We start from the raw sequence: 10,260 nt of genomic DNA on the forward strand, positions 1-10,260 counted from the left end.
ATCAAGTGTTATAAAGTCACTTTCCCTAAAACAGATCTTCTTTTATGTGTGAAATACTAGAGTAGATTACACTTTTAAACATTAGCAGGGAAACAAATCTAGGAGAATGAAAACTCAAAAATAAAATCAGTTCTTCTTTAGTTATCACAATATCGATTTTGATCACCTAGAAATCTCGGTCTGGACAAGGACACTATGAGTTTGGAGATTGCAAAAACCTTGATTAACTATAAACTGATTATGAAGCCACCCTCTCTTAGATTGTATCAATTATCTATGAAGACAGAAAAAGGCGTGTATATATATATATATATATATATATATATATATATATATATATATATATATATATATATATATATACTAGCAAAAGTACCTGTCGTTGACTTGGTTCAAAAACACCCTACAGAAAATGGACTCTGATTTATGAAAGTATGATAGGTTATGAAAAGGAAGGGTTATAAATTTGGGTTGAATTTAGGGTATCAAAACCAAAGCAAAATATGATGAAAGTCAAAATAAAATAGATAAACCCCATAATTTATTATACCATACCTGTTCACACTAAAACACTTAATACAATATTCTGTGGATCTATATTAAAAAAAACCTTGTTAAACTTTGTGGCATATTTCCATTTTATGGAGGTCAGGTGCGAACGAACACCTCATAATTTTATTATACCATATTTCTTCAAACTGAAACAAAAGTATCAAAGTATACTTACGCAGATAGATATGAAAAAAGTTTATTAAAGCTTGTGCCTATTTCCATTCTATGGAGGCTAGGTGCGAACGCAGACCCCACAATTTTATTATACCATCCCTATTTAAATTAAAACATACTTATCAAAGTATTATTATGTACATCTATATCAAAAACACTTGTAAACTTTTTTTTTAATTTTTAAATTTTTTATTTCCATACTTTGTGGACCAGGCGCGAACGCAGACCCCACAATTTTAATGAACCACCGTTCTGCCAGATCAAACATACCCATTCCTGTGTCTCGGGCCCTGTCGGTGGAGCATTAGAATACACCGACTGCCTCCCTGCAGAGGGTAAAAGTCCCTCAATGGGGGTCCTGGATATGACCTTAAACTATATCCAGTGGTGAGGCCCCAGCTTGCGGGCTTTGGGGAGTGTGGAGCCACCATTTAATTACCATTGCTTCCAGGTCCACTCTGACCCGGAGTGGTAGTACCTGTTAGGGTTTCAATTAAATAGAAACCGACTTGAAAACAACAAATATATTCTATTAAAATATTTTTCTTCAAAATCTTTGGAAATGGCATTAAATAACCCGAAAAGGGTTGATATGCCGTAAAACAAAAACAACCAACTAACTATTCCTGTGTCTCGATACATCTTCTATCATTATATGTAATCAGTTTTTTAAAATAGTCAACCATATAGGAGCCTATTCGTGACCAGACACACACACATACACAGACATTCAACTTTATATTATACATATATATTTGTGTGTGCATGTGTGTGTGTGTGTGTGTGTGTGTGTGTGTGTGTGTGTGTAAACAAATTGAGCTTAGATATTTCGACAATGTCAAAACATTGTTAATTCGCTGCCTGCATAGCAGCAGCCGAATAGTGCAACGGTTAGAGGCTCCGATTTTGGGCGATCAGGTTTTGATCCTGGCTTGAGGTAGTTGCTTGTCTAGCTGCACTGATGAGCTGTGAAACAGCAAAACAGTGCTGTATGTGGATGACTATATATATAAATATATATATATATATATATTTCTGTAGAAATATATTTTCTTATAATATATATCAATCGTTATTTAAGAACCTCAATGTAATTACAGAGCAATATAGTCAATAAATGACAAAAAACTATATTCCAAAATTCATGATGTTGACCATCTTATAATTTATTCCTTTAATTCAGTTGATCTGAATTAAAGGGATAAATTATAAGATGGTCAACATCATGAATTTTGGAATATAGTTTTTGGTCATTTATTCACTATATATATATATATATATATATATATATATATATATATATATATATATATATATATATACATTAGCGCCCAAAACTAAGGAACAAAATTTTAAAACCTAATATTTGTTTGTGAAAAGCTGAAATTTTGATAACTGGTAGTCATTATCATCCATAATAACATACTAAAATTTGAATCATTTGCAAAGGATAGAAAAAGAATTATCACAATTATTTATTTATTTTCAAAATAGGAACGTCCAAAAGTAACGGACAAAATTGAGAAAAACAATGTAAACAGTATGCTATATTCAAATTTTTTTTGATTTCCTCTAAAGAATGAGTCTTACTTAGTCATTTGTAAACGTTACATCAGCCGGCACCATGGTAAAACGCCAAAAAACTTGATTACTCTGTGAGGCAAGCCATTGATAAGCTACACAAGGAAAAGCACATCATTAGAGAGATTTCAGAGAAAGTGAAACGTTCCAAGAGTGTTGTAGGCAGGGTTGTTAAATCCTACAATGATACTGGCAAAATAGTTAGTACTTTTAAAACCGGTAGACCCCGCAAAACTTCGCCAAGAGAAGATTGAATAATGCAACGTATGTCATTAAAGGACAGTTTTAAGTCTTGCACAGAAATTAAAAGGGTTATGAATAGTATCTCATGTGTTAATGTGTCAAGACAGATTGTTTCTAGACGACTGCCAGAAATAGGGCTGTTTAATCGAACTCGAGGGAAGAAACCACATGTTAGTTTGAAAAATAAGAAAAGATTAGAGTTTGCAAACAGCTATGTAATTTGGACATATGAAAATTGGACAAAAGTATTTTTCAGTGATGAAAGCAAGTTTAATTTATTTGGAAATGACGGAAAAAAAACAATGTAAAGAAACGTATTGGTGAAAGATTACGTGCAAAGTGTACTAAGAAAACTGTCAAGTTTGGGGGTGGAAGCGTCATGGTATTTAGAATGTTACAAACTCGTGTAAACGCGCAGATCTATAAAAACATTGTTCAAGATCATGTTGTGCCAATCATACAGAATTCAGGTTTCGATAGGGCTACCTTTATGCAAGATAATGATATATATATATATATATGTAAAATTAGTAAGAGAGAACCACAGCACAATACCCAGTTAAGTTATTAAGAAAAATATAAAAATAAGACAGTAATAATTATTTCTTTACGTATAATGGAAGATCAGTACAACATCGGTACCGTCGGTTTCAAACCCAAACAAAGAGGATCTATAGTTGGTCTCCTATGCCAAGCTCGTATCAGCCTCTGTTTATGTTTCTCTCCTCTGAAAATGGCGGCTCACACGAGCCACCATTTTTGGGGACATAAACAGAATATATATATATATATATATATATATATATATATTAGCAGTAGTAGTGGTCATTCACAAACAGTGTTTCGCTGTATCACATCTCTTCAGTGCGGCTAAACTAGCACCCATTCTGAGTCAGGGATTGAATCTACAATCGAGTTACTACTAGTTAATAGTTGACATTTCTATTCTAGTTAATAGCAAACTAGTTAATAGTTGACACCTCTACCCCACTGACCCATTGTCGCAGTGTTCCTTCTGAATAGTCCAAATTTTATTTCATCTGACCAAATTACCAAAACTGCATACCTTTCTTTTCATAAGTTTCGACAAATTTTAATCTACCTTTAACATGTTTAATTTTCAGTTACTGCACTTTTCTTGGTGATCTTGAATGAAGTACGATATAAAGATCTGTCAGCTAGAATCGAAACCAAACTACTTAATGCTCCAGCATTAGTCATTACTGTTTGAGCTATTGACAGATGGAATATGTTAAAGAATAAGTGACTTTAAATTATTAATGCATATTTATGCATGGGCAGAAGTAACAGGTTTCGTCAATTTACTCCTACCAACTTCAATTTTTTCAAATTTTATAACCTTAGCAGCTATTTTTACCGGCTAAAAAACTAAACCGAATTTGTTCCAGAAGTCCAAATCCTTTATATATCAACTGCAAGTCGTTAGACAAAACATTGAGGAGTTTAGTAGAGACTGCGCATGCTAGAACTTTTCATCCTAAATGCTACACAATTATGCACAATGTAGAAACTAAACATAAAGAAAACTGAGCGTAATTGTTAAATGAAATGAATCATCCAATAAGAAACTATAAAAATAAATGATCAACGAAAGTTCGTTTTTCAAAGTAATATGCAAATAAGTGAATCATTACGAAGTCGCTTGCATCACTGACTATATTAAGTTTGTTTTCATTAATTATAAATAGAAAAAGTAGGCTTTTTATATCACTGTCAGATTGCCAAAAAAACTCAAAAAACTTCACTTTATAGAGGTACATATGAATTATCTATTTTAATGACTCTTGAATTTCATCTATTTTTAATCTGCAGACTACACATAAAATAAGTGTATAAATGATACATAAAGTGAATAAATGTTTAAAACACACAAGAAATTTTATCTGTTTCTTCTTGTCAAACAGGTCTGCACTTTTCTTGCAACAATCATCTGTTTTGTTAATCTATTTTTGTTTTCCTGGATGCGTCCGAGCATCTCTATAAAAAAGCTTTGTCTGTCAGTATAGGTCAGTTATGTTTAAATTTTAAATAGTATTTTCATTGGTCTGCCATGCTTAACTTAAAAGAGTATATTCATTGGTATGCCAACCTTAATTTTTCATTGGTCTGTCATGCATAACTTTAAATACTATTTGAATTAATCTGTCATGCTTAACTTAAAATAGCTTTTTCATTGGTCTGTCATGCTTAACTTAAAATAGTATTTTTATTTGTCTGTCATACCTAGCTTAAAAAGAATTTAAATTGGTCTACAATGCTTAACTTTAATTAAAATCTTGATTGGTCTATCATGCTTAACTTTACATGGCACCTTAATTGGTCTGTCATGCTTGACTTAAAATAGTATTTTTATTAGTCTGTCATGCCTAACTTTAAATAGCATTTTACTTGATCTGTCATGCTTAACTAAAATTAGAATTTTAATTGGTCTGTCATGCTTAACGTTAAATAGTATTTTAATGTGTCAGCCATGCTTAACTTTAAATAGCATTTTAATTGGTCTGTCATGCTAAACTTTAAAAACATTTTAATTGGTCTGTCAGTCGTAAATCTAAACAGACTTTTAATTGGTCTGACATGCTTAATGTTAAATAGCATTTTAATTGGTCTGGCATGCTTACTTTTAAATAATATTTTGATTGGTCAGTAATGCTTAACTTTAAATAGCATTTTAAATCGTCCGTCATGATAACTTTAAATAGCATTTTAATTGGTTTGTCATGCTAAACTTTAAGTAGCATTTTCATTTGTTTGTTATACTTTACTTTAAATAGCATTTTCATTGGTCTGCCATGCTTAATTTTAAATAGCATTTTAATTGGTTTGTCATTCTTAACTATAAATACCATTTTTACTTGGTGTGTTATACTAAACTTTCAATTGCTTTTTCATTGGTCTGCTATGTTTAACTTTAAATAGTATTTTTATAGGTCTGTCATAATTAAATTTAAATCATAATTTTATTGGTCTGTTATGCATTTTTAAAAAAATCATGTTTACCCCTTACCAAGCATATCGCCACTTTGATGTAAGGGGTTACAATTTGGGGCTGTGTCTAGGAAAGATTAACAAGATATTTGTTTATGTTACATTTAAACTTCTGCATATCAGTACAGCAAGGGAAGCATGGAGCAGGAAGGGAATTCCAAAGCCTAGCTGTTTGAGAGAAGAAACTATTAGAATAGAAATCTTTCTAGCATTTAGGGACATCAACAATGAAGGGGTTTGATCTTATTGCTAAGCAGGTTTGTCGAGGATATGTATGTCGAGGGGGTACAAATAAAACGAGTTCATTAGAAGCATTCCGTTAAAATATTTGTAAAACAGGCACAGTGATGCAACATTGTGGCGATGGGACATGGGGCTGGAGCTTATTTGATAAATTGGGACCGATTAGATTGACAACTTTTTTTGGACTTTATCTAAGAGGGAGAGACTAGTGGTAAATGCACCAGATGTGGAAATAATATTCCCTGCATGAGCGAATGGTGGCCTTGTAAAGGTACAGGATACTCTCAGGTGTGAGTAGTCTTCTAGTTCGATAGAGGGAACCCACCTTCTTTGCAGCAGCCTTCGCAATGCCCTATATGTATTTGTTCCAGTTCATATTGCCCGCAAATGTTAGGCCTAATGCTTAAATTGAAAAGCTGTCATGCTTAACCTAAAATAGTATTTTCTTTGGTCTATCATGCTTAACTTTAAATGGAATTTTTAGTAGTCTGTAATGCTTAACTTTAAAATAGTTTTTTGATTGGTCTGTAATACCTTACTTTATATAGCATTTTAATTGGTCTGTCATGCTAAACTTTAAATAGCATTTTCATTGGTCTGTCATAGTTAACTTTAAATAGAAGTTTAATTGGTCTGTCATGCTTCTCTTTAAATAGCATTTTCGTTCGTTTGTCATGCCTAACTTTAAATAGCATTGAAATATGTCTGTCACGTTTAATTTTTTATAGCATTTCTATTAGTCTGTCATGATTAACTTTAAATAGCATGTTTATTTGTTTGTCATACTTAGCTTTAAAGAGCATTTATAAATAGCTTTTTTATAAGTCTGTCAGGTTACTTGTAAACCGCAGTTTAATTCATCCATTATGCTTAACTTTAAGTAGCATTTTAATTGGTCTGTCATGCTTAACTTTAAGTAGCATTTTAATTGGTCTTTCATGATTAACTTTAAATAGCATTTTAATTGTTTTGTCATGATTAACTTTAAATAGTATTTTCATTGGTCTGTCATGTTTAACTTTAAACAGTATTTTCCTTAGTCTGTCAAACTTAACTTTTAATAGTATTTTCATTGGTCTGTTATGTTTAACTTTAAATATCAATTTCATTGGTCTGTCATGCTTAACTTGTAATAGCATCTTCATCGGTCTGTCATGCCTAACTTTTAATGGCATTTTCATATGTCTGTCATGCTTGACTTTAAATAGCATTTTTATTGGTCTGTCATGCTTAATTTTAAGTTGCATTTTAATTGGTCTGTAATGCATTACTTTAAATAGCATTCAAATTTGTCTGTTGTGCTTGAATTTAAATAGCATTTTAATTAGTCTGTCATGCTTAACTTTAAATAGCATTTTCATTGGTCTGTCATGCTTAACTTTAAATAGTACGCTCTTTTATTGAAAACTGCAATTATTTCCTCTTAGTCAGAAAAATTGCTCATGGAATACGAGGACTAAAAAAAACATAAGGGAAGCGAAAGCTTGTTACGTTTTAGTTTCAAACTGCATTTTCGGTTAGTTTAATTTTAAAAAAAATTCAGTTGATCTATTATGTTTAAGTTTTGTTGATCACTTAAATTTTGATTAGTTAGGCTTTAATCTAATATATAAGTCTCAGTATGTGTGTGTGTGTGTGTGTGTGTGTGTGTGTGTGTGTGTGTGTCTGTCTTCGTTTTTCAATTTGTATCTCTTCTCAGACGGATGGTCATTGGGTGGTGTGCTCAAAAGATTGCATTTTTGGTGCAGAATTTTATTAGAGGTATTTACTCGGTTAAAATAATTGCTAAGGTGTTCAAACTTGAAATAAATGACAACTTGGCGAGCGTAGCACAATGGCGTTGTTCTGCGCATGCGTACGTCCTGTAACACAAAATCTATTTATTTAGTTATTTCACACCGCTATTAAAGCGACTGCCCCTTTGGCGCAGCGAATAATGTGACCGTCCACTAACACCAGTGTTAAAGTTTTAATCTACACCATTTCCTACTTGACTTTTAAATGTTATTTTGTAATAATTATACAAGAATATTTTTATTTTAAAAAAATACAGAAGAATGTTTTTGATGTATGAAACGAAAATATCATATTCCAAATATATATGATATATTATATATCGGCTTGTTTATTACATTCCAAAAATCACGTAAATAGATCAAGTAATGGCATTATGTATTAGATTCACTCCTAACCTAATCAACCGATCATGATGAATTTTAATTATGTGTATATGTTTATATATTTCTATGTATTGGATTCACTCCTAAACTAATTAGCCGATCATTATGACTGTTTAGTATGTGCATATGTTTATATATTTGCATGTGTTGGATTAACTCTTAAACTAATTAACGGATCATTATGAATATTTAGTATGTGTATATGATTATATATTTGTATGTATTGTATTCACTCCTAAACTAATTAACCGATCATTATGAATTTTAAATATGTGTATATGTTTATATGCTTGTATGTATTGAATTCACTCCTAAATTAATTAACTGATCATTGTGAATTTTGAGGATATGTATATGTTCCTATTTACAATGTCTCCCCACGGGACAGAGTTAGACACCAGGGTCGTTTTTTTAATGTGGAGAAAAGGAACAAAAATAAAAATTGTCTCAGTCGTAAAGGATTTCTCCTCCACTGACAGATGTTTATATATTTCTATGTATTGGATCCACTTTCCACTTTCGATCCCCTTTATAAACTCTTTTTTTGCTATGACGTCATATATAACATCATATATGACGTCATCATATATCATGTGATTACATATCATGTAATTTGCTGATATCATATATGACGTATAATGCATATATGTGCTATGACGTCATATTTGATGTAGGTAAACATACAGTAATATGGCTTTGATGATGGCGTGTGTGACTATTCCTAGTGAGTAAATAATAATAAGCACCTAATTTCAGAAATGTTTTCTTTCTTAGACCTGCACGCCTGTGGAACTCTGTTCCGTCTGCCTGCTTTCCTCCGGACTACAACTTGAATGTCTTCAAGTCCAATGTTAACAAATTCCTAATGAACCGCCCCCTTAATTAAACACTTCATCAAATCTCCATTGGTCTGTAATGTAATGTACTTGCAATAACCCTTATCCCTGAGTGGCTTCCGGGCCTTGATAAGTGGTGATCACTGTGTAAAAAAAAAAAAAAGAAAAAAAAAAGAAAGCTATTGTTAATCTATAGTTCAATTAGAAGCAAACACTGTGAGAATGGCAGCAAAAGAATAATGAATCAATGTTTATTATTAATTTGTAATGTGGGATTGTTAATGGGAAATAATAGGCTGCACTGAGTTGAGCCAGTTGAATTTGAAGAAGATTTTAATCTTGGTTAGAGAAACCGAATCTGTGTAAGTATATGAAACATTTATTCTCACATCGAAATAGTACATAAAAAATATATTTGAATAGCGGAAATCAGATCTAAATAGTTTTCCATTACATATAACTCTTTAAATACGGAATAATCGCGTTGACATACCGGTTCTCGTCTGATCACCGAAGTTAAGCAACGTTGAGCCTGGTTAGTACTAGATGGGTAACCATTTGGGAATTCTAGGCACTGTATGTGCTCTCCGCTTATCTCGGCATTTGTTTCCAGTTGTCCTGTACATTCACTTCATTTGCTACTGGTATTCAACAATGTCGACTCAGGAGAGGTGTGGTTGGAGATTGCGCACTTCCTGCCACAAAAATTTCACGCGCAAGCAACCCGTTCGTGGGTATCCATAGTCTGTCAAAGACTGATGGAGTCTGTATAAATATAACTTTGTGTAAAGTTATGTGTATATGTATATTGTTATATATGTTTATATATATTTATATATATTAAAGTTAAGTATGTGTATATGTTTATATATAGATTCACACCTAAACTAATTAGCCGATCATTATGGATTTTAGAACACAGCTGCTAGATATAAGGGTTGGTAATGTAGTCTATAATTAATTTAATTTAGTTTTATGCAAAATAAAAACAAAACAAAATACTGTTAGAAATCCATCGAATATATGTCACGCTAACATATATTGAGTGGGTTTCCCACAGTATTTTGTTTTGTTTGTATTGTTTTAATTATTAAGACAATTATTCTCATCTTGGGTGTCATTGGTACAACGTTTCGGTCATTGAAACCGACGACATCCGTCGGGTGTAAACTTCTGGGGGCTTTTTCAACTAAGGAAAAGGATCGATTTCTTACAATACAGAGCTAATCCCTTTTCCTTAGTTGACCCCCCCCCAAAAAAAAAACATGGAGTTTACACCCGAGGAAGGTCGTAGGTTTCAACGACCAAAACGTTGTGCCAATAACACCCAACATGAGAATAATTGTCCAAACAATCAAAACAGTACAAACATTCATACCTCATCTAAAAAATTCAGAACTGCAGTAGTTTGTTTTATTTTCATTTGTAATTCATTTTCAAGA

The 10,260-nt window shown here is 32.0% G+C and overlaps 1 pseudogene; it reads left to right on the forward strand.

Annotated features, from left to right (window-relative positions):
- Positions 1–9,284: 9,284 nt before the first annotated feature.
- Positions 9,285–9,401, forward strand: LOC145265685 (5S ribosomal RNA; annotated as a pseudogene).
- Positions 9,402–10,260: the final 859 nt, after the last annotated feature.

The sequence above is a fragment of the Euprymna scolopes genome, chromosome 3, assembly GCF_053919585.1.
Source record: "Euprymna scolopes isolate OS-2025 chromosome 3, ASM5391958v1, whole genome shotgun sequence".
Lineage (NCBI taxonomy): Eukaryota > Metazoa > Mollusca > Cephalopoda > Sepiida > Sepiolidae > Euprymna > Euprymna scolopes.